General features: G+C 43.7%; 1 protein-coding gene across 2 annotated transcripts in view; it reads right to left on the reverse strand.

Moving 5' to 3' along the window:
• Positions 1 to 19301, reverse strand: part of DICER1 (dicer 1, ribonuclease III) — a 79540-nt gene extending 60239 nt beyond the window's left edge. Inside the window, exons 1-3 of one of the 2 annotated variants that reach the window (XM_066628631.1) lie at positions 19169 to 19301; positions 4746 to 4811; positions 1876 to 1974 (exon numbers count right to left, since the gene is read on the reverse strand). The gene's annotated coding sequence lies outside the window, so the exon portion shown is untranslated. Of the gene's footprint in view, positions 1 to 1875; positions 1975 to 4713; positions 4812 to 19168 lie in introns of both variants that reach the window. The other variant, XM_066628622.1, reaches the window with a different exon arrangement.
• Positions 19302 to 23770: the final 4469 nt, after the last annotated feature.

Consider the following 23770-nt stretch of genomic DNA (forward strand, 5'->3'; position numbering starts at 1 on the left):
TGATTCCTCCTTCCCACTACAGCCACCCATACCATTTAGAAAGAGTCACAAACTGTCACAATTGTCTTTGTGAGAGGGGAGGGTACAGTGGGGGCAGGAAAGCTTCACTGGGCAAGCAGTGATCTGCTCGTGGCTTTTAGATCTAAGTCGGGGGTGGGCAAACTTTCAACCTGAGGGATCCTAGATCTTTAACAACTGTTTAGAATAGGGAATTTCAGCAGGTGCAGTTTGTCATCTCACAGATGACAAGCTGCACCTGCTGAAATTCTCTCTCCTACACAATTGTTAAAGGTCCAGGATCTTTATTCAGGATACTTTCTCTATCCTCTAATGTTCTCATGTGCATTCTACAGCATTTGCGACATCCCCAAGCAGCAGAATGGCAGAATTACTCTCCAGGAACTGACAACAGGAACAAGTATATTGAACATCTCAAGTACATATAGCATATAGAAGAATACCCACATTTTCCATAACTTGCATAGGAGTTACCAAAACATCTAACTGAAGAAGGTATTTACCTCAGTAGTTCCAACACAAGTTACATGAGTTCACTTGCAATTCTGAGTTAACTCAAGGTTGGTTTATCCAAATTAAAACTTGGGCTTTTTTCAAACTACAATGCTAATTAGAGAATCAGCACTCACTCAAAATTTTCATTAGTGATAGAAGTGATAGGAGTCACTTAGTGTGATAGAAGATCCTCTAGTATTGCTCTTCAAAGGCCATATTATATATTTCTACCACACCTTTCCTTCACTTATGTGGACACCTAAGCTTATACAAAAAGTATATAATATATAATATTTACATAAAAACATAACCTAAACACCTAAAAATACATCTAAGGCAGCAGCAAGTTAAGAGTTAAAAACTATGACTAAAAAGCAACAGCACTAAATTTCAAAAAGTATCAACAATATACACAATATAGGAGCATGAAAACAGCACACAGTAATACCGCAGCACAAAAGGTTAAAAAAATAGCAGCACAAATCGCCATTAGAGGTGGCAATAAAAGCTGATAAAATATTAAACAGAACAAATTTTTATATGTACAAGATACGGAATATAAAGATTCAAAATTAAAGTACTATTTTTACACAACCTGGGGTTGTATCATAAGTTTTTGCATAAAGCTGCTCCATCATCAAAAGCTCCTTCTACTCATGGAAAGGAGCAATGCACTGTTGTGTGGACCCTCTACAAGAATGCAGCTCTCTTTCCATACCTAGAGGGGGCTTCCGACACCAAAGCAACATTAGACTAAAGCAGGGGTGTCCAAAGTTTTTGGCAGGAGGGCCACATCAGCTCTCTGACACTGTGTCGGGGGCCGGGGGGGGGAAGAATTAATTTACATTTAAAATTTGTATAAATTTACATAAGTTTACATAATGAATTTATTAAAGATGAACTTATATGAATGAATGAAGGTCTTGCAACAGCTTGAGGGCTGTCATCCCACAGCTCACACAAGAGGTCAAACAGTCGCCCTCACGCTGAGAGAATTTGCGTTGGGCCAGTGCGGGCTTCAACAAATCACCGGAGGGCCAGAGGCTCATTGGAGACTGGGGGCTCCCTGAGGGCCGCACTGAGAGGCCTCGAGGGCCGCAAGTGGCCCCCGGGCCGGGGTTTGGGCACCCCTGGACTAAAGGGTTAGGATACAACCTTAAAACCATTATCTAAGTCACTTGGTAAAAGTATAATTTTGGAAGTTATATATTTGATACATTAACATTGTTGTGTTTTTTTCAAACCTTTCTTTTTTAAAATTACAAGAGCAATTGACCCAAAATGTAGTCCAAGTTATCTTCCTAAGAACTAAGCTGACATTCAAATATGACTTTCTAGTACTATTAAGTATCAAAGACTTACTGTGTTAATTTCTATGACCTCTGCCGTGCATATGTCCGCCGAACTGCATTTTGACACCATTATAATTGTTTGTATGGTAATCACATAATTGCCAAGCTCCTGCTCAATCAATCAATAAAAGAAAATTCTTAGGAAATAATAAAAAGGAGATAAATTATTATTCAATATAAAAGAATAGAGCTAACTCAATATTTTGGTCAAAATATATTACAAACACAATTTCTATACGCCATTTCTTTTTCAAACAAATATTCAAGGAACTGATGCCTATATAAAAATATTATGCACACAATCCTAACCAATTTTCCAGCACTGGTATAGCTGTACCGGGGGGCTATGCGGCATGCTGGAGTTGGGGAGCAGTCATGGAGGCCTCCTCAAGGTAAGGCAAAGTTTTTCCATTACCTCAGAGTTGCATTGTCCTTATGTCAGTGCTGGAAAGCTGGTTAGGATTGCGGCCTAAATGTCTTAAATTTCAATTAAAATGTTAAAAAGGCCAGGAGAGTTGATTCTTTTACACGCTATTTTCCCTAAGAACATAGCTCACAGCTTGTTGGGAAAGATGGAATACACAGATTGAGGTCCATGGCAGGAAAGGAGCAATGAATGCAGAAAGAAGTGGGAGTATGCAGTGTGTGCTAATATTGATACCTAACCATTTGAGGTCTTTCCAACTCTGTCAAAAACTAAGTGAACATTTGTGATATATAGCACTGATTCTCATATTCACAAGCTTAAAACTGGGAGAATCAAGGGTGTAATCCTATGCACACTTTCCTAGGAGTAAGTCCCAGTGAATGCAGCGGGGCTTTATGTAACCCAAATTCCAGTGGGGGCCTTGGTATCTGAAGTGATCAGTTCCATGCTCCCCCCCCCCACTGACACTGAAACCTGCAGGGGGGGTGCAGGATCACAGCACTGCTCAGTTGGGGGTCACACTGGGCTCTCCAGAGGTTGCACCGCCCTCCCAGTTGTGATCAGAAACTTCTGTCAGTTTGTATGCGAGACTTCCAGTCGCACCCAGGAGGTGCTCTGAGGCCACTCCCATTGAGGCTTTCCCAGTCCTCAGATCACCTCAAAGACACAACCAGAAATCGCAGACACAAACTAGAAGTAGCTTCCAGTTGCATTTGGGAAGCCTTCTGTGGCTAGGGAAGGCCTACAGCGCACTCCACAGGTCTTCCCTGGCCTCAGAACATCTTCCCGGACATGATCATAAGTGGCTTCCAGTCATGTCTGGGAGGCCCTCTTGAGTTGTGGGCTCAGCATCCAGATGCAGAACCTGTGGATAAGGAAAGCCCCCTGTTAAAAAAAAAAAGGTAAATATGCATACAATATGTTTCAAATTTATGCAGTATACCAGTATTCCTTCATACCGGAGTCAGTGGGCGGTGACACCAATTAATTGAGTTCCTTGATTGACAAAGCCACTCACATGCCTGCCAGGCCCCCCCCCCCCCGCTTACTGGGCAGTGCCATTATGCCCTCCTCCCTCATGAGCACCCTGCTTAGGAAGAAGAATCTCCCCATTTCCAGAGGACCCTTGTGAAGAAGGAAGGAAAGTAGAGTGGAAACACAGAGTCAAACCCAATCTGTTAAGCAAAGGAAGAAGACAGCAGGCAGGTGGGGTGGTTTTAAGTAGTAAAAATGTTGTTACCCAACATATTTAACTGGCAACCACCTTTCCCCCATGGATGATTAAAATTTTACTGTAGCATACTGCATTTAGAATACCACATTTTTACAGGAAAAGGCACATTTTCTCTGAAAAAGCTGCATTTCCCTAGTTTAAAAAAATCACCTCTTGTTGCAAAATCAAACAGTACCCTTCTTTCGACAAAACATTTTCCAAGAAGAGGAAAAATCATGCTGAGCATCGCACATCAGATGGCCTCCTTTACAGCAGCTGCAATTGCTGCTTTAAAAAGCAGACATTTTACACTGCCACCCACGGCATGATGCAAATTGCTTGCCAAGAGATAGAGGCATTGTGATATTGGTGACCGCCTTGATAGTGAAAAATCACTTTAAAGAATTCACATATATTTGCTCTAAAGGCCACACAAAATGGAAACTCCTCTTTACTGAGGCGAAATGTTTCATGATATGGGGGACAGGTGTTTCAGTTCAGCTCTAATTGTATTTTATATTGTAAACTTTTCAGGATATTATCAAAACCTGGGTTACATTTTAAACAAAACCAAGAATAAATCACAGCATTCATTTGCCACTGAGTCGTTTGTAAAAAACGACAACCATTAGATTTAATGTCCTCTCTTGGAATAATAACTTTTACGTATAAAAGTGGCAAGGATGACAATTCCCATTCATTGCACATCTTAAGTAGGAACATCAATCTTTGAAAAGATGACTAAAGCTTAAGAACATAAGAAGAGCCCTGCTGGATCAGGCCAAAGGCCCATCGAGTCCAGCTCCCTGTATCTCATAGCGGCCCACCAAATGCCCTAGGGAGCACACAAGACAAGCTTCAAGATTGCCATTCAACTCTGCAAAGTGGGTAGAATAATTTCCTAAAATCTGAACAATATTTTAAAATGATTATCCATGAAAGAACTTAAGATGACTCTCCAAACGTAACTGAATTTTATACATACACAAAGCAAAGATGTAGTAGCCCAAGTTATAGGTCATGAGAAAGATACTAATTTTATGTACCTATTAAGTTGTATTAACTTTTCCACCTTTTATGTGGGAAATATGAATATGAACCATACAAAAAAGATAATTTTATGTTTTTAAAGCAGTAATTAAAAGCAAACTGAAACTTAATAAGAACTTCTAGACAACTAGTATTCAAAAGTAAACTAGGGAACACACCTTAGAATTACTTCAGAGCATGTTTTTTCTACCTTGAATTCCGACACTGAGCTTTTCCAGAGTTTCCAAGTCTGTAATTTTGTTTTAACCTAGGTGTCCTAGAAGACAATATAAAGACAAACACATTTTAACATAAAATTTAATAAAATTCATATTGTAGCCCACTTTCTTACACTTAGTATTTCACTCTGAAACAACAGCTCTGAGGTTCTTCAAAAGCTCATCATTATAAGGTCTTTTTGGCTAAGGATACAGACAGCAAGTGACTGAAACACCAGCTTAAGGGCCTGAATATGTTTCCATATTTTCTATTTCATCTGCCAACGTAATTGTTTGCTAATATTGATAAGATTTACAACTAGTTCTACTTCACTATTTCACTGAAAAAAGTCTTAAAGAACAGCAATGCATTCATTTTATAGTAAATTTCAAACAATTGTAACTTCTACAATTATATTTATAACCATACAGTCATTACCTATTTGAACTTGTGTAAAAGAGCACAACATATCTCAGATATTGTTTTCCCATTTCAATACTTCAAAAAACAGTGAAAATTACACAATAAGTTTTCAAGTCTCATTACCCCTGCTAACTAGTCTAAGAGACACCTTTTAAAGGACGGTTCTCTTATATTTAGCAGGGGAACAGTAACCATCTCTGCCCCAGTATTATCTTTTTTGTGAGTCCTTTTGGAACTGGGAACAATTTTTGGAACTGGGAACTCACCTCCCTGCATTACAATCTCTGAGCATGAACTGGAGGTTGTCCATGACTTTGTGTACCTTGGCTCAACGATCTCCGACACTCTTTCTCTCGATACCGAGCTAAACAAGCGCATCGGTAAAGCAGCTACCACGTTTTCCAGACTCACAAAGAGAGTCTGGTCCAACAAGAAGCTGACGGAACATACCAAGATCCAGGTCAACAGAGCTTGCGTCCTGAGTACACTTCTGTACTGCAGCGAGTCATGGACTCTTCGCTCACAACAGGAGAGGAAACTGAGCGCTTTCCACATGCGCTGCCTCCGACGCATCCTCGGCATCACCTGGCAGGACAAAGTTCCAAACAACACAGTCCTGGAACGTGCTGGAATCCCTAGCATGTATTCACTGCTGAAACAGAGACGCCTGCATTGGCTTGGTCATGTCGTGAGAATGGATGATGGCCGGATCCCAAAGGATCTCCTCTATGGAGAACTCGTGCAAGGAAGGCGCCCTACAGGTAGACCACAGCTGCGATACAAGGACATCTGCAAGAGGGATCTGAAGGCCTTAGGGATGGACCTCAACAAGTGGGAAACCCTGGCCTCTGAGCGGCCCGCTTGGAGGCAGGCTGTGCAGCATGGCCTTTCCCAGTTTGAAGAGACACTTTGCCAACAGTCTGAGGCTAAGAGGCAAAGAAGGAAGGCCCATAGCCAGGGAGACAGACCAGGGACAGACTGCACTTGCTCCCGGTGTGGAAGGGATTGTCACTCCCGGATTGGCCTTTTCAGCCACACTAGACGCTGTGCCAGAACCACCTTTCAGAGCGCGATACCATAGTCTTTCGAGACTGAAGGTTGCCAATACGCATGTGAGCCCAGTAAATTTCAAAAAGTGCAATCCTGAAAAGCATACTGCTGGCCAACTGAGTAAAAAAAAAGCTCATTTAACAAAGAACACAGCCAAAATTGATCTATGCAAGTTGAAAAAAAGCAATTTAAGAATACTGGGGCAAATGTCAATTGCTGTTTTGAAGCACTGTTGTGAATGAAGAACAGGAGAAAGCACCAGACAAAAATTTGAGCTAGTCCCATAAAACTGACCACCTTAACTGTGACCCGAAGTCCAATGGCAATGTGCAACACCATCACAATATAGCTAGTGTTTCTGCCCCAAAAAGATAGCTATGTTAGATATAGATAGACACAGCCCCACACTTGCGATAGAAATCTCACCAACACTGCAAGATATGGCCATGTGTTATAAGCTGTGAGGAAGCTGCACCAACTTCTTATCCTAAATGTTGACAATGCTTTTTAAAGGGTAACAATACATTTATTTTATTGAAAAGAGTTTTTCAGCTCATTATCCAATCATTCAAGTAAAGACTGTCTGCTATCACATAAGCCTGTCCAAGCCTTGCATTCAGAGATTCAACTCTGCCCATCTGAATTTATGCAAGTAGTAACAAGTGAAAAGATCTTCTGAGTTGTGAGTCCCCTAAATACAGAATGCTTTCTGCAGAAGGCTCAAATGACACCTACTTTGATATTTTTCAGCACAATGTAAAGTTTGCTTTCTTTTTTTATTACAGTAATTAAGGGCACAATCCTAACCCCTTATGTCAGTGCTTTCCAGCACTGACATAAGGGCAATGCAGCTCTGAGGTAAGGGAACAAACATTGCCTTACTTTGAGGAGTACTCCGTGAGTGCCACCCAACTGCAGGATGCAGCACATGTCCCATTGGCAATACTATGCCAGTGCTGGAAAGCACTTACATAAGGGGGTAGGATTGCGCCCTTAGTCACTCTAGCACAGGGGTGTCCTACAGTGGGCCATATAGCATTCATGATGCCAGCTGAGAGCTGGAAGCGATGTTATTAAATAGGTCATGACTGAAAATAAGCACTTTTTTCTCACTCAGAAACTCATTAGTTGCAAATGTAAGACAACAAAATATGCAAATCTTGATCATATTTTCAAGATATGGAAGACCCTGATTATCATGAGGGGTGGCCCTTTCAGCAAAGACATCTCAGCATAGCTCAGCAGCTGATGGTGGTGCTGGGAAAAGATGAGGGCCAGACAAAGAGCTTCCAAGAGCTGCATCAGGCCCCTGGAACCTGCTCTAACACATTGTCAAGCTCAGGGAGGTCCAACTTACAGATCTCCCTGCCACACTGTTCCAACTTCTTTTCCCTTTTCAAATTTTCTCATTTGCAACTGATCATCTTTCACCATATCAATTTACCCACCACATGAATCATCAGTTGGGGTCTTGCTCCATGTTCCTGCTCCTTTGGAGGTGTAATGGGGTTATACAGGTCATTTTCAATTGGGGTGCCCAGGCTTTGAAGTTCCCACCCCTAGAGACCTGCTTGACCCCCATCAGTGGCATTCTTCTTCCATTTGGTAAAGGCTTCCTGTCTTTTTGATGATATAGTTTAACTTTATATTATGCATTATTGTCTATGGGTTCTTAATAGCTCTCAGTCCTTTGGTAATGTTTTCCATACTGATCTCTGGTAATGTTTTCCACATTTTGTACTTTTAATAAAAGGTGAGCTATCTTGAGGGACCTCCTATAAGGCAGAAAGGCAGCATACAAATAATTAAAGGTAAATTTTCACTTCTTGGAAGTGAAAGTTTTTTGCTGGTACTTGAAACAAAAGGGTTAAAAATGTAGTCCTGTCTTTCTGCACTCAGAACATTTATCTGAACAGTGCAATTCCACTAGTCTTTCACACTTTGCTTAGCTTAAAACCTCATGCATTGGTAACTCATTACTACAGATGCTAAAAATATTTAAGATGAAAACCATAAATTCTAAAAAAAAAAAATCCACTGACAACTTATTTTATTCTGACACTGTACGTCCAGGAATAAACAGAAACACAGAAGTGTAACCAACTGGCATGGATGAATTACAGGCGGCAGTCATCTTTAGAGAAGACCCTTTCAGTTCCCAACCCAACATACCGCTAGACAAGCTTCATACCAAAAGACTTAGCCAAGTTCTGGTACAAAACAGCAAGCTTCTATCACATTAGCATGTAAATAGTGTTGGTGCTCTCCTCTGGACAAAAGGCCAGATGCACCAGACAGCCTTTCCTGTCTGTGGTCCAATGACACACACAATTTGCCAGTAAGTATGGCCACTCAGTAAAATCACTATAGCACATAAAACATTGTTCTGCCCCAATGCAGAATCCGTCACCATTAAGTTATCTTCACATACTTTTGATTTATTTAGAAAGGTGGGAGTAAGAAAATACAAATTCAACAGAGTGGGAAGCTTCTTAACATCATTTTCATGCAGCACCAGCTCTTCTGTCATATCCTAAAAACCACTCGTTTTAGTTTAATGTTATGAAACATACCTTAGTACCTTAAATACATCAGTCAGTTGCCACTTGAGTCCAACTATTTAGAAACATAGTTTTCCCTGATCCTTAAAATTATTAATTTCACTAAAAAGAGAAACAAAATGAAGACTTAACTTCTAACAGTTCTGCACAGTCAAATCTTTTCAGTATAAACGGACACTTGCAGATGTAAGCTTCCTTCTCCAACAAAGCCCACAGACAAGTAATAGGGTTAGTGTATTTTCAGAGTCTACAACTTCTCTCTATGGAATGCAGCAGCTGCTGCCATGGACCCATGTGGGGGATCCAGACACAGGATTTGCATAAATGTAAATCACATACCCCTCCCTTCTTCACCACAAAGACAGAGCTCGTAAACTGCATCAAATTCAATAGAACTGTAGGGATTTATGTGTCTTCTCCCAGTAAAGGCACTTGCTTTGAAACTCTTCTCATTAAAGTTCAGCTGTGCCCAAGGCTGGCCTTGCCATGAAGTGAACTGAAACAGTCATGTGGAGTAAAACCCCTGGGGGACTGGTGAACTGAAGAGTCCACCGCACACTCTTCAGCATGCTGCTCTGGTGGGTGCTCCAATCCTCTGCTGGATCAGTGATAGCAAGTTAGAAGAGAATTGTAGTAACCCCCAGAGGAAGGGGGGGAAGTTGCCCAAACGCCATATCACTTCTTCCACCCTGCCCAGTGCTTACGAAGCACTAAGTGCTAACTGGGTAAGAGGCACTTTTAAAGTGGGTACTCTTCTTTTATTTAGCAGGGGGAGAGTAACAGGTCCTCCTCACCCCAGCACTATCTTTTCTAGTGGCTGTCTGCTGGTGTTCTTTTGCATCTTTTTAGATTGTGAGCCCTTTTGGGACAGGGAGCAGTTAGTTATTTGATTTCCTCTGTAAACCGCTTTGTGCACTTTCCATTGAAAAGCGGAACATAAATACTGTTAATAATGATAATTAATTAATAATAAGTGGTCAGTGAGAGGCAACTTGGAGACCACCTGCCAGCCTGTCGCTCTTCCTTTCCCATGATCACAAGGCATAGCATCTATCCTCCATGTTGTTTCTATTTCCAAAGAATAGTAGATACATATAATAATAATAATAATAATAATAATAATAATAATAATAATAATAATAATAATAATAATAACTTTATTTCTACCCCGCCTTTCTCCCCGAAGGGACTCAAGGCGGCTTACAACATAATTAAAAACAATTTAAAAACAAATAAAAACATATTAACACATACTAAAAACAGCAATCAGAGTAAAAAAAAATAGGTAAAAAGAGCATAGAGCAGCAGCAAGTCATAAAAGAATCAGGCCTGTAAAAAATATTAAAAGATGTTAAAAAGATGTTAAAAGGCCAAGAACTCAGAAGGCCTGTTTAAACAGAAGGGTCTTCAGGCCTTGCCGAAAGGTCTCAAGAGAGGGAGCCATTCTTAAGTCAAGGGGAAGGGAGTTCCATAGCGTTGGTGCCACTACTGAGAAGGCCCTATTTCTTGCAGCCGCCCCACGTACCTCCCTAGGCGGCGGCACTTGTAAAAAGGCCTTCTCTGATGACCTGAGAAGGCGAGCCGGATTGTACGGGAGCAGGCGATCTCTAAGATACCCTGGTCCAGAGCAGTATAGGGCTTTAAAGGTCAATACCAGCACCTTGAATTGGGCCCAGAAACGAATGGGCAGCCAGTGCAGCCGCTGGAGAAGCGGACCGACAGAGTCGAACCGCCTACCTCCAGTAACCACACGGGCCGCCGCATTCTGCACTAGTTGCAGTTTCCGAACCGTCTTCAAGGGCAGCCCCACATAGAGCGCGTTACAGTAATCTAATCTCGATGTCACCGAGGCATGGATCACCGTGGCCAGGTCTGCACGATCCAAGTACGGCCGCAGCTGGCGCACCAGCCGAAGCTGAGCGAAGGCCCCCCTTGCCACAGCCGCCACCTGGGAATCCAGGAGCAGCTGCGAGTCCAGGTGGACCCCCAAGCTGAGACATATGCTCAGAACCTAGCAATCACTGTTCCTGTTCATTCAAAACAGACACGGCACCAAAAAGGGAGCTCCATGCTAAGCTCAGGTAAGTAAAAAGAAAGGGGGTGGGGTGCTTCTCACCCCATCTGGGTTGGGTGTGTGTTTGCCCCCAGCAAGCTGCCCATTTTCTCCCACCTGTCCATTTGCTCTCCCACCCTCCCTCAGGCCACACATGCACACACAGATGCAACAAAATTACGGAGGAAATTCAGGCAGCATCTGCCAACACTAGCTATACCAAATTATAACAAAATTGTTAAACATACCCTTTCCGACTAGAGGATGCGCAACACAGGTAACTTTCTTAAATACCAAATATTACAACGTTGTTTTAAATACATTAAGCCTAATGGGTATGGGACTTTGCACCTTATCCATGTTCTCAGGACATATTTCATGCCTCTATTTCCCACCCAACCCCACTCTCTCATTATTGGAAAGGTTCCAGTACCCAAACAACTACCCAAAGGAACAGCTGGTTCCTGCTTCTAGAAACTTCCTGCTCAGATAAATAACTGTTTGCTCATAGCCAGAAAGGCTTGTATCTGCTATGATCCTTATATTAAATAATTTCCCTCACGTGCTATGTGGGCAACTAACCATCTAGAAACTAGATTACTGCTGGGATCAAAAGAACAAACCTATAAATATGTCCCGTCCCATCCTGTCCCGCCCCCCTTCCCCCCCCCCCCCCCGCTCAAGAAGAGGAACAAAATCACCTGCATAAGCCTGGAATGAAATCTGACCCATGGAATGGGCCAAAGCAGCAAATTAATGAAGCCAGGGGGAAACTGACTGGTCGGGTAGTGAGTTATTCCTTGACCAGGAGAATGAACTATCTTCTATGGCAGTGGTTCCCAAAACAAGGGCTGAGATCCAAATGAGGGTTATGATGGATGTTCCTGAGAGTTGTGGGACACAGTGCTCCCTGTAAGCTGCACAGCCGCTCTGTCGGAATTGAAGCCTTGCAATTTCCCTCTCTGTGCTCCAGAGCTCTGTGATAATGTCATCATGTACCAACTCTGTGGGTCACCGGACTAAGAGAAAAACTGTATTTAGGATCACAGTCAAAAAAGTTTGGGAACAATCTACACTGAAGAAAGCAGATGCAAGACCAAATCTTGCTGACCAAATCAGCAGATGCTGAACAAATCTTCATTTAACCCTACCAACTTAAACAACTACCAGCAAGTTTTACATTTGCCAGTCTTGGACAAGCTGCTTAAGCAGCTAAAGGCATTCTTCTCCCCAACTTCTTGAAGCAAACTATGTTGATCCTTTCCAATCTGCATTCTGATCCATTTTCCAGAGTTACAACATACTGGTTACTCCAGTAGATAACCTATACCAGAAGCTGGACCTTTTAGTTGTTTTTGATACTACCAATCATGGTGCACTTCTGGGTCACCTAACTCAGGTGGGAGGGCATCACTGTGTGGTGGCTCCAATATAACAAGGGCAGCCTCCAGAAAGTGATGCTCAGTGGTTCCCAACATTTTTTCACTTGCATACTCTTTGGCAGCCCATTTCCATAAATTGTACCCCTCATATTAGCTCTGCAAGGCATTCTAATGCCTGCTCCGCAAGACATTCTAATACAGACCTGCCTTTTCCGCCATTATTCAATTCCTTTTCAAGTACCCCTAAAGGTCCTTGCTAGCAACCACTGCTCTAGAAGGCGACTATTGTTCAATCCCTTGACCACTGGTCTATGAGGTATCACAAAACATGTCCACTATTCTAATTAACATCTATATGAAGCCACCAAGAGAAATCACCTGGAGGTTTGGAATTGGTTGTCACTGTATGTTGCTAAGACCAAACACTCTCCTGCTGAATTCAGGGAAGTGATGGCAATCCAAAGCACAGACTGTACTGGCTGAAACTTCTGGTTGACAAACAAGTAGTACTACTGGTCGGTAGGAAAATCAGTCAAAGATTTTGTATATGGCATGTTCTGAATGGGGCTGCACTCTGTGCTGAATGATCAGATATGCAAGTGGGTAGAGGGTTTGCAGCCTTGGATTCAGCTTTGCCCCGGATGACTTTGACAGGAGTGCCTCTGCACAGTTTTGGATAGTGTGCCAGGTGCGCCCTTTCCTACATAAAAACATCTGGTTGCTGTTACACATGCATTGGTCACATCCATATTAGATTACTGCAATGTAGTCTACATGGAGCTGCCTCAGCGTTGTTTGCCTGAAAACCAGAAGGGCCCTTCTAGGACCTCTGGAGGCCTCAGAAAGGCCTCTGAAAACTTCAGAGGCCAGTTCTCTGGAGGCGACTGCTGTGCTCCATGGCAGCCTGCTCATGGGCAGCCTCCACAGGCCTCGGAAAGGCCTCCGGAGGTCCTAGAGAGGCACTTCCAGTTTTTGCCCGAAAACCAGAAGTGCCTCTCTAGGACCTCAAAAGGCCATTGTGAGGCTTGTGGAGGCTGTGCACTGCCTCCATGGGCTTCAGAAGAACCTCAGGAGGCGACTGGAACACAGCTCCAATCAACTCTGGAGGGCTCAGGTGGGCCAAGTCTGGCTCCACGCAAGTCCTGGGGACCAAGTGTTGAGTCAGTTTCGCAGTTAAAAATATTGCGAATAAAGAGTACTGTACTACCCTTTCATACTACCACTGTTTCAAGTTTTTGTTTTTTTACTTTGACCAAAAATCCCATTACAGAAAAAAAAATGACTGATCTTCTCCCATCCCACAAACTTTACATCTTAGGTTCTAGATTATGACCACCACAGACAATGAACCTGAATCCTGACTTATTGCTGTAACTAGGAAATAAGTATAACCAAATGTACCTAACTTTTATCTATTGCTTTATCCATTGTGGGACAGGCTCAATCATTTCAACATACAAATCAGATGGAATTTCTATCTCAGGGTTTTTCAACCTTTGGGTCGTGACCTCAATGGGGTCATGAAGCCTCAGTTGTGGGGTCATGGCAACTTACAGGAATGAAAAAGGTTGAAGACCACTGGACTAGAACAGCACCAGATGAAGGGGAGGCATCTGGTGTACCCCTTTAGGTACCAGGAGATTGTGTCCCAGTCCTGCTCAGGTTCTTAAAAATTATGCTAAAATAACTTTCGACAGCGCCAGGTTCATGGTAACATTTCCTGCTCTCTAATAAGAATATTTGGTTACAGTGAACAATGCTGGGAGGGCATTATGGGGCAGGGAGTGGGTAGATAGGGTTCCAGAAGGGGGTGCAGGATCAAGAGTGTGTCTCCAGGCTCAATATTTACAGATTGAGTCTCATTATTCGCGAGGGTTCCATTCCCAGAACTCACGTGGATGGCAAAAATAGCACTAAAGCAAATCAGTTTAAAAAACAAAGTCCCTTTGCTAGGTGGGACTTTAAAAACAGCCTTGCTGACCTTTGTGATGTTAATACAGTCATTAGGCAGATAATCCATCAATCAGACTCTCTCCAGGGATCCCTACCTTCACCCAAAGCAAAGTGATCTCTCTCAGGATCAGCACATTCCTTCTTATTTGCAGTGGCCATTCGTGCAGAGTCAAATCTGCGTATAAAAAATCAGTGTATAACTATGTTGGACCTGTATTTGCTTATTTATTGGGGTTGTGCTGTGAAAAGTTTGAAGACCACTGTTCTATCTCACTATCCATTCACTAACAGCATCAATAACAAATATCAAGTATAATATGCCGTTCTAAGATATTTTAAATTCTCCGTGGCACAGCTTAACCTGGAATTTGCAGCTAGCTCTATGGTCCTGCGTACCTCATAAGACAGTAGACTATATAAAGCAACAAGAGAGTTGGACGTACAAATTTTGTTAGTGGCCTAAAATTCAAGTAACTGTCAACCATGTGCTAAATGCATAGAATCATAGATGAGGAAGGGATCTAATAGGCCATCTAGTCCAACCCCCTCCCTCAGTTTTTTCTTGTAGAGCTAGCCTCCTATATGAATATCTCTAACTTGCTGGAAGCTGCATATACTGCTCATGTGATTCACCAGCCCAATCAAACAAAACATGGATGGTGTCGCTTTCCCAAAACGCTATTAGGTACTGCTACTATCCACTGTACAGTTACCCCTTGTGCTGTTTGGATCTTGGATGGCCACCAGAAGTGAGGCAAAAGATGCTGTTTGCCTGGAAATTACAATCTGCAATAAGCAACCAGGTAAGTGATAAATTGCTATACTATTTTTAAAAGCTTAGAGAATATTCAAACACTGAAAACTGAATATACTTGAGGATACACCACAAAAGAAAACTCAGTTGCTGTTGTGTCCTTTTCTGTTACTCTAAAAAGCAGCCAGGCTCCTTTTCAATAAAGCAGTGTGTAGTTTTTTAACATAACTTTTGAGAGCTTCAGAAAGAACTTGAGCTGCACATTCTAGGGGAGATAATTCCACACTAACCATTTTCTCCAGTAATGACACCAATTGTTCATATATTTGTTCCTGAGAATCCAGATTATGCCACCCGTGTGCTATGGAATTTCTGGTGCAGGAATTGTAGCTATAAAGCAAAAAAAATGTGAAGCTAAACTCCTTGTCAGTTTAACCCATTTTCACACTGAAACTTTACCAAGAATGCAGAAGTGGGAGATCAAGAAATGTAGTACAGGTGAGACCTCGGTATCCCTATTTGGCACTCACTGATTTGACTCACTACCGATATTTTGTAACAAGAAAAAAAAGCACCAAAATCCAATTTCCTACTTTCACACTATTAAATCGCACTGGTTGCAAGCTCCTTGAGGTTAAAGATTTCAAATTTCCTACCTTCACACTATTAAATCGCACTGGTTGCCAGCTTCTTGAGGTTAAAGATAGCTTTACAGACCCACTTCTGGGTTTCTTGTTCCTCCATTGTCGCCCTAGAATGCATCGAAATAGAGCAAGAAACTTGAAAGTGGGTGTTTAAAGCTATTTTCCACTGAGTTGGTGTCCACTTATTTTTTTATCCACTGGAGGTTCCAGAATAGGAGGTTCCAGAACACAACTGGAGGTTCTGGAACATAGGTTCCAGAACGGAATCCCTAGTTGATAACGACCTATATGCACAGCTTCATCCCAGCACCACCAAGTACATATTACTTTTCATTAAAAACAAAACAAAATTGATAAGGTTTTCCCTCCCAACATTTCTGCAGTTATTCCTTCAGAATTTCAGTGCAAAATGGATAGTTTCCTCTCATTTGCCTTCTTCCAGAATCAGCAGCTTTCAGATAATAAAAAATGAGGGGGACAACAACACACAATTAAATTGGGGAAACTTCACTTTCACCTGTCATTTTCTGTTGTTGATTGGAAGGGCCCAGAATCTCATTGGGTGTTCTGTAGGATCACCATTTCATAACAGATTATCAAACCAGCAGTCCAATATAAATGCTAGCCTTTTCCCTCAACTGGGATCCAAATAAGGTTAAGATGGACAAGAAGGTTCTTACCTCTATATCACTAGGATTTCCCTGCTCTAGCACTTCTCCCCTGCTAAGATTATAGGAAGATTACACCTCCTCTCTCCCATAACACTCAGAGAGGTAAGAATTTCTGGCTTCAATAAATGCCTTGTCTGTTTCAAAAGGCTAAATCATCAGAGTTGAACAATACAAAGAATATGCTTTACAAATAAGCCAAACTCAGAATAAGTCACTTAGCCTTACTTAGGCTACAAGCCTATGTAGACCTGGGGGAGATCTACTGAACTGGCTTACCTCTGGGTAAACATGCATACAATTATGCTACTAAAGCTTGCACAATACAATAAAATGTCCCCACCGCACCACTTTCTCCTCTGTCTCAAATCCGCCACAGGTCTCCCCTCAAAAGTGGACGCTTGTTAAAACACTATTAGTTTGGGATTTTTTTCCCCACTATGACATCCCAGAAGATAAGTTAAACATTTTCTGATTGTTTTAAAAATAGAAGATCGATCACCATCCATTTGTATTTCCAAATTAAAGATCATTTAAAAAATATTCTCATGCAGCCATGCAACCATGTTAAGAGAAGCAGCTAGGACTGATTCATCAAAGCTTTTACTTAGTAGCAAATTGAGAGGGATGGTGTGCCTTTTCCAAGAAAAATGAGTATGTTTAAGGATGGGGAAGGAAGAAAAAATACATAACCCTCATGTAATCTCAACAATGCCTGAGACCGGAGGGGGGGGGGGGCGGACAGGGGACAGGACCTATGCATGGTGACAGGCACAGGACAAATTGAGGTTGCTAGACATCTCTTATTTATTCCTGCATCACAGACATAGATCAATAGGTGACACTTTATTTCAGACACCTATAAACCCATGACTTTACACTTAATAATCCTTATTTCTTGGGAAATTGAGATTTGGCAACCTTAAAAGACAACAGATGGAGGAGAAAGAAGCAGAAAGATAAAAGAACAAGGTCCCAAACTGGCAATCACTTCTCAGATCTCCCCCCCCCCCCCAACAGGAATAGCAGCAGCATGAGGAGAAGTGGGAAATATGTCTGAACTGCTCTCTTTGTGCAAACCGTGGCATCCCCACTGGGACCCCCACGCACATGGCACACAAACACCGGCAACATTACCTATGACAAGGACAACCTTTTCAGAAGCTGGAACCCACTTGTGGTTTAGTCTCAAAGAGGCTTTAACTCCTAAAACAATTGTGCAGGCAATTGCAGCTTTATTTTCTGTGCTTGGGCTGAGAAACTGGTGATATTGTTTAATGCTGCTGCAGGTGTATCTCTTTACAATGATTAAATGGCGGAGACAGTAAAATTAATGAATATACTCTAAACTATGTAAACCACTTTGTGAACTACTCCTGCTGAAAGCTGTATAGTGATGATGATTAATAATGATAATGATGGAAATCTTGAAAAGCAGTATAAGAGTACTCTTAATAATAATGATTTATAGTATTAATAATGATAACGACAATATTATCTTAAAAAGAGATATATAAATACTGATGGTGATGATGATGATAATTATGGTATTAATAATCATGATGATAATATCTTGAAAAACAGTATATACTCTTGATAATATTAAATACTATGATATCTTGAAAAATGGTATATAAATACTCTTGGTGATATATTAATAATGATTATATTAATAATTATGAGAAGGAAGATGAAAAGTGGTATACAAGTAGTCTTGATGATGATGATATTAATAATGATAATATTGAAAAAGGCTACAATGGTTCAAAAGCACAGCAGTGTGCATGTGCCTTGGCAAATTTAATTCCTTGGGTTTAGTTTAGCTTTTTTGTTTTGCAGATGCAAAGGTTGCCATCCTCCACACATTTCTGGGAGTAATCCCCATTGGGCATAATGGGACTTCCTCCCGAGTAGATGTGCATAGAATTGGGCTCTGAGGCTGCAACCCTCCCTATTCACACTTTCTCTAATGGGACTAACTTCTGAGTACACATGCCTTGAACTAGGCTGTGAGGCTACAATGTTATCCACGCTTGCCTGGGAGTAAGCCCCATGGGTTGTAATGGGACTTACTTCTGAATAAACAGGCATAGGATTAGGCTCTGAGGCTGCACACCTGTCCACACTTTCCCAGGATTAAGCCCTGGTGACTATAATGGGACTTAAGTAGACATGCATAGGCTTGGGCTCTGATGCTGAAATGCTATCCACGTTTTCCTGGGAGTTAGCCCCATTGATCACAGTGGGACTTCTGAGTAGACGGGCATAGGCTAGGGCCCTGAGGTTGTACTCATACCTATGCTTACCAGAGACTAAGTCCATTGACTATAATGGGGCTTACTTCTGAGAAAACATGCATAGGCTTGGGCTCTGAGGTTGCAGTGCTATCCACACTTTCCTGGGAGTAAGCCACATTGACCATAATGTGGTCATAATGACCAAGTAGACAGGCATAGGCTAGGGCCCTGAGGCTGCAGTCCTATCCATACTTCCCTGGAAGTAAGTCCCATTGATTTATAATGGGGCTTACTTCTGAGTAGACACCCATAGGCCTCGGCTGCGAGGCTGCAGCACTGTCCCCACTTCCCTGGGAGGAAGCCCCGTCGACCATAAGGGCGCTTACTCCCGAGTAGGCGTGCCTCAGGCACGTGGGTGGGAGAGGAGGGAGAGCGCTCCCCGCGTCCGCCCCGCAGGAGGAGGAGGGAGGCGGCCTGGGGGAGGCCCGAGCCGAGCAGGAGGGTGAGACAAAGGCTCCCCCGCCCGCCCCGGCCACGCTCCTCGCAGCGCTGCCCCTCCGCGCCGGGGCAGTGAGGCGCCCCGCGGCCGCCCCGAGGGGGGAAGGCGCAGCCGGGCGGCCCGCAGGTGAGCGGCCCTGGGGAGGACCGGCGCTCCCGGGGGGGGGCGGGGGGGGCGGCGGCGCCTCCTACCTGCCAGGCGGGACCAGCCTGGAGCTGCCGGCTACAGCCCTCGCCTCATGGCGCCGCCGCCATTTCCTCCGCCTCCCAACTGTCAGGTCCTTCCATTCTCCTGAATGAGGCCGGCCGGACCGCCGTACGCCGAAGGAGCTCCGCCCTCCCCTCCGCCGACAGGGCCCGGCCGCACGCCGGCTGCGCACTCGAGCTCTCAGAATGCGGGCCGCCTCCCGAGGGCGCGCGCATGCGCAGGCGGGGCGCCGGGCGGCCGTCCCAGTGAGAGCGAGCGCTCCTCGCCTCCCAAGCAGCGAATGAAAGCGCTGCCCCGATTGGGCGCCTCGGCCGGGTGAGAGGCGAAAGGTGTGCGGCTTCGCCAATGGGGAGACTGGAGACGGAGCGAAGGGAGGGGCATGGGCTGGGTGGCGGAGCCCGCAGGATGAGGGCGTAGTTGCAGCCAGGCAGGAGTCTGTAGCTGGTGGGGCGGGCGGGACGTGCCGGCCTCGGGTTGGGTCCTGGGAGGGAGGAGCGGGACTTCGGCTTGTGCTCGCTGTACAGGGAAGGATGGGGGATGCTCCTCCCCTCCCACACAACACCACATCCAGGGGATGAGGAACTCCCTTCCTCAGGACATGCTGAGAGATACAGTGGAGAGGGGAAGCTCTTCCCCTCCCACACAACACCAGAACCAGGGGACAGCCACACAGACTGAGTGTCTGTGGAACTCCCTGCCACAGGACATGCTGACAGATAACAGTGGATATGGGGGTGCTCTTTCTCCTCCCACACAACACCAGAACCAGGGGACATTTTGCTAACACAAGGGATAATCGTCTTTGCATGAATGGAATTTGCCTTCAGTTCACAGAAGGAGTTCCCAATCGTAACAGCCCTAGTTGAGATGCTACCTTTAGTAGTTTCAAGCCACAGGATGGCCTGGCTTAGATATGATGCTAACCATTGTTTTGTGCTACATGAATGAGCTGCAGAGACCTGCCCGCCACTCTCCAGAAGGTGAGAGAAGATTGAAAGCTTTTTCTTTCAAGAACAGCCCTGCCGAATCAGGCCATAGGCCCATCTAGTCCAGCTTCCTGTATCTCACAGCGGCCCACCAAATGCCCCAAGGAGCACACCAGATAACAAGAGACCTGCATCCTGGTGCCCTCCCTTGCAACTGGCATAGCCCATTTCTAAAATCAGGCGGTTGCATCATGGCTTGTAACCCGTAATGGATTTTTTCTCCAGAAACTTGTCCAATCCCCTTTTAAAGGCATCTAGGCCAAATGCCATCACCGCAGGCTGTGGTGATTTTGGAGCAAACCACAGTTTCTTGTGTACAAACCAGGGAGCTGTGGTTTGGTCTAACTTTGTAATTTATGTTAACAAACTGGATTATCAACTCATTGTTCAATCTTTGTTTTAACTAACTAGAGTCTGATGTGATCGAATTCAGTGTTTGGACAGGAAGTAGCAAATTGGACTTAATGTTTCAGTCCTCTGATCACTGGTTCTCAAGAAAGGCAATGCACTTCCTGTACACTATTATTTGCAAGTAAGCACCACTATGGAAGCATTCATAGAATTAGTCTGCATACCATCTGAAGCCAGTTGAACTATGCTGAAGCAAGCAACTTGAAGTGCGCAGAATTATTGGCAAGGCAGCTGAGGAAACAAAAAGTATGTTGAAAAGATCAACAAATAATCTGAGACTTCTGAATTCAGCAGAACTCTGGAGGTGTAAAGGACTGCTGAAAAGTGCAGGAGGAATGCCTAGATTTGTGGGAGTAGTTTTCTGTCAATGGCAACTTGGAAGATATGTGAACTAAAGTAGATTATTTGTGGGAGTTAGAAATGATTTGACAGCTGCTTCCAGCTACTGCACTGTGCTGTATATTTCATGTTCAGCCCCCTCTCTTCAGCTGTTTTGCAGCCTCTGAAATTCCAGTGTCTTGTGCAAGGGTGGACCATAAATAACATGGATCTCTCAGATTCAGACATTCTAGCTGTCCTTCTAAGCAGGCCGCCAACAACACTTGCAATTCAATACTTCTCTGCTAAAAGAGCTACACTTAATGTTATACAGTAGGTAGAGTGCTAGTTAATGACAGAAAAATGCTGTTAAATCATGAACATGTCCTGTTTCTAATTATTTCAGTAACCTATAGGTCACATAGGAGATGGTAAAGAGCTAAGAACATGACCATCTTGGGCACACTGGCAAAGGCAGATAGCCAGATGCAAATGTACTGTAAGTGACACTGCGTTTAAGAAATTGGATTTTTTTCATTTAGGCTTGCTTGAATCAGAATTATGGTTTCCTGTCACATTACAGGTGATAACTTAGCAAGACTAACAACCCAATCCTATATGGATCCAATGTAAGCAGCACATGGACCCCAGCACAGTACCCACCATAACCTAAGCCCGCCCTGGCAATACCACACCAAAGGCGCACTGATGCCAGTGTGACAAGGGCCAAATATAAACCCTGTCCTGGCAAAGCAACACTAATGCAGCCCTTCCCAGTAACACCCCTGGCATCCATGGAAACACTGGCACAGCCTGTTATCCACAGAGCGGTCATGTGTCATTGCCATGCCATTGGTGCACCATTATAGTGACAGTGGCATATCTTGTGACATCCATTATCATTGCAGTGTGGTGCAATATCCTTGTGATATTCATGTCTTATTGCCATGATGTTGGTGTGTCGTCCGCCTGACATCTCTCATTAGTGTGACACTGGCGAGCCACGGGTTAGAGTCTGTGTGGAGACATACTAGCTGGAAGGAGCTCTTATGTCAGGAAAGGGATTGGAAGAAGTCATAAGGGAAGCCTCAGCAGCATAGGTAAGTTGAGGATCCAGTGTGTGCCTTTGCCACCATGGTTCACCCCTTCCAGCCTGCTCCTGACCTCTGCCCTCTCCTTCCTGTCCACAATCCACTCCCTCTATCACCTTACCAGGCCAGCAGAGCCACTGTAAGTCTGGCATGTGCATGGAGTCACTGGCCAGTAGCTCCAGCAGCTCAGCATTTGCACTGTCACAAGGCCATTTAGGAAGGCAGATCAATAGCTCCACTGTCATAAATGGCCCCTAGAACTGGGCTGTAAATTATCCAACAGGCATCCAAGTAACAGGTGCCAATGAAGTTTGGATGGAGTTTACTGTCTGCCATGGAGTTTGCAAAACCACAGCGGCCTGACTGGAAGGACTAGGTCAGCAACTTTACCAAGCAGCAGCTGGACTCACACTGGTCACTACAGGCAGGTGATAGCTTCCCTTGGGATATGCATGATGTACTGAGGTTGGTGCATAGTGACTGGCTGCCAAATGTAGTTTGTATCCTGTATGATTGTAGGAAAGTGGGCTGGCCAGGGGGTGGTGAGAGGTGCAATTTTCTGTTGTTTTCCCTTCCCAATTGTCCCTTATGGGGTTACTCCTACCTGTGTAAACTTTGTCATTGGTATAGTGTTTTTCTGGTGTTGGGACATGTCCGTTTCCTGGAGGGGCATTAGGGATATGGTGTTCATCAGCACCTCCTTGTCTCTTCCATGACACACCCCAATTTCCTTCCTGTTTTGACCTCTCCACTGGCAGAGTTACACTGGTATTTGTTGTCCAAGCTACGTTTGTGCTCTGTTTTTCCAGTGTTGTGCTGTCATCAATGGTCATTCTGTAGGCGGGTGGGCTTCTACATTGCACAGGTGCTCATGGAGATAACACTGGCGGACAGCAAGGACTGGACCTTAAGAAATTAGTTATCATCTATTACTGCTGTCGTGAATGGTAACTGTGGTTATCTTATTTAAGCTTCAAAGACTACCTCTTGCCTTTCATAGCCAGTAGATCACACTGTTTACATTTTATTTTACTTTTTTCTATACTGTGCACATGTATAATGTGTATCTGAGAATAACATTTCATGCATCTGAGAAATTGGAGTATAGTTCACAAAAATGTACTCTACATAAATGTGAACACAATGGGATTTACTTTTGAGTAGACATGCTTAGGACTGCACTGTTAGTCTTTAAGGTGCTAACCTTAAATGGTTGTCTTCGCTGTACCAAATGGGCTTATCAGCAGGCTTCCACAATTTCGGTCACCAGCCTCAGCTTTTGGCAAGGGTGATGATTGACAACAATGGTAGAATGCTGCTTGTGCACTTTCATTTCTTCCATCTGAAGACAAATGTAATAACTCTGTTTGCAGGTAGGGTGTGGCAAGGCTTATTTTGCATTTATCTAGTGCCTTGAGACCCTCTTGAGAAATATCAGCATGATCCACAGAATCATTGAATATTTTCATATCTGAAGTTATGTGCGCTTCTTCAGCAGTGTCTTGAGTGCTACACACTAAAGCCGTAAAGTATTCCTAGTTCAAAAAAGGGGCATCGCTCTGCTCTTCATAGCTGAATGAAGAATTATATCCTGTGACTTGACTGGAGGAAGGAAAGCAGCTGTTCAGTATTCCACAGTGGGAGTTTGTCAGAACACATGGGTCTGCTTAAGTCAGGCCAATCTTGCATTCTTGAGTATTTTTAAAATAAAATACAGCCAGGGAGGAGGAGACCTCCAAGCCACATCTATACAAGTGTTTCACAGGCCGTCATCCAGGAG

This window comes from Tiliqua scincoides, chromosome 1 (genome assembly GCF_035046505.1).
Source record: "Tiliqua scincoides isolate rTilSci1 chromosome 1, rTilSci1.hap2, whole genome shotgun sequence".
Classification (NCBI taxonomy): Eukaryota; Metazoa; Chordata; class Lepidosauria; order Squamata; family Scincidae; genus Tiliqua; species Tiliqua scincoides.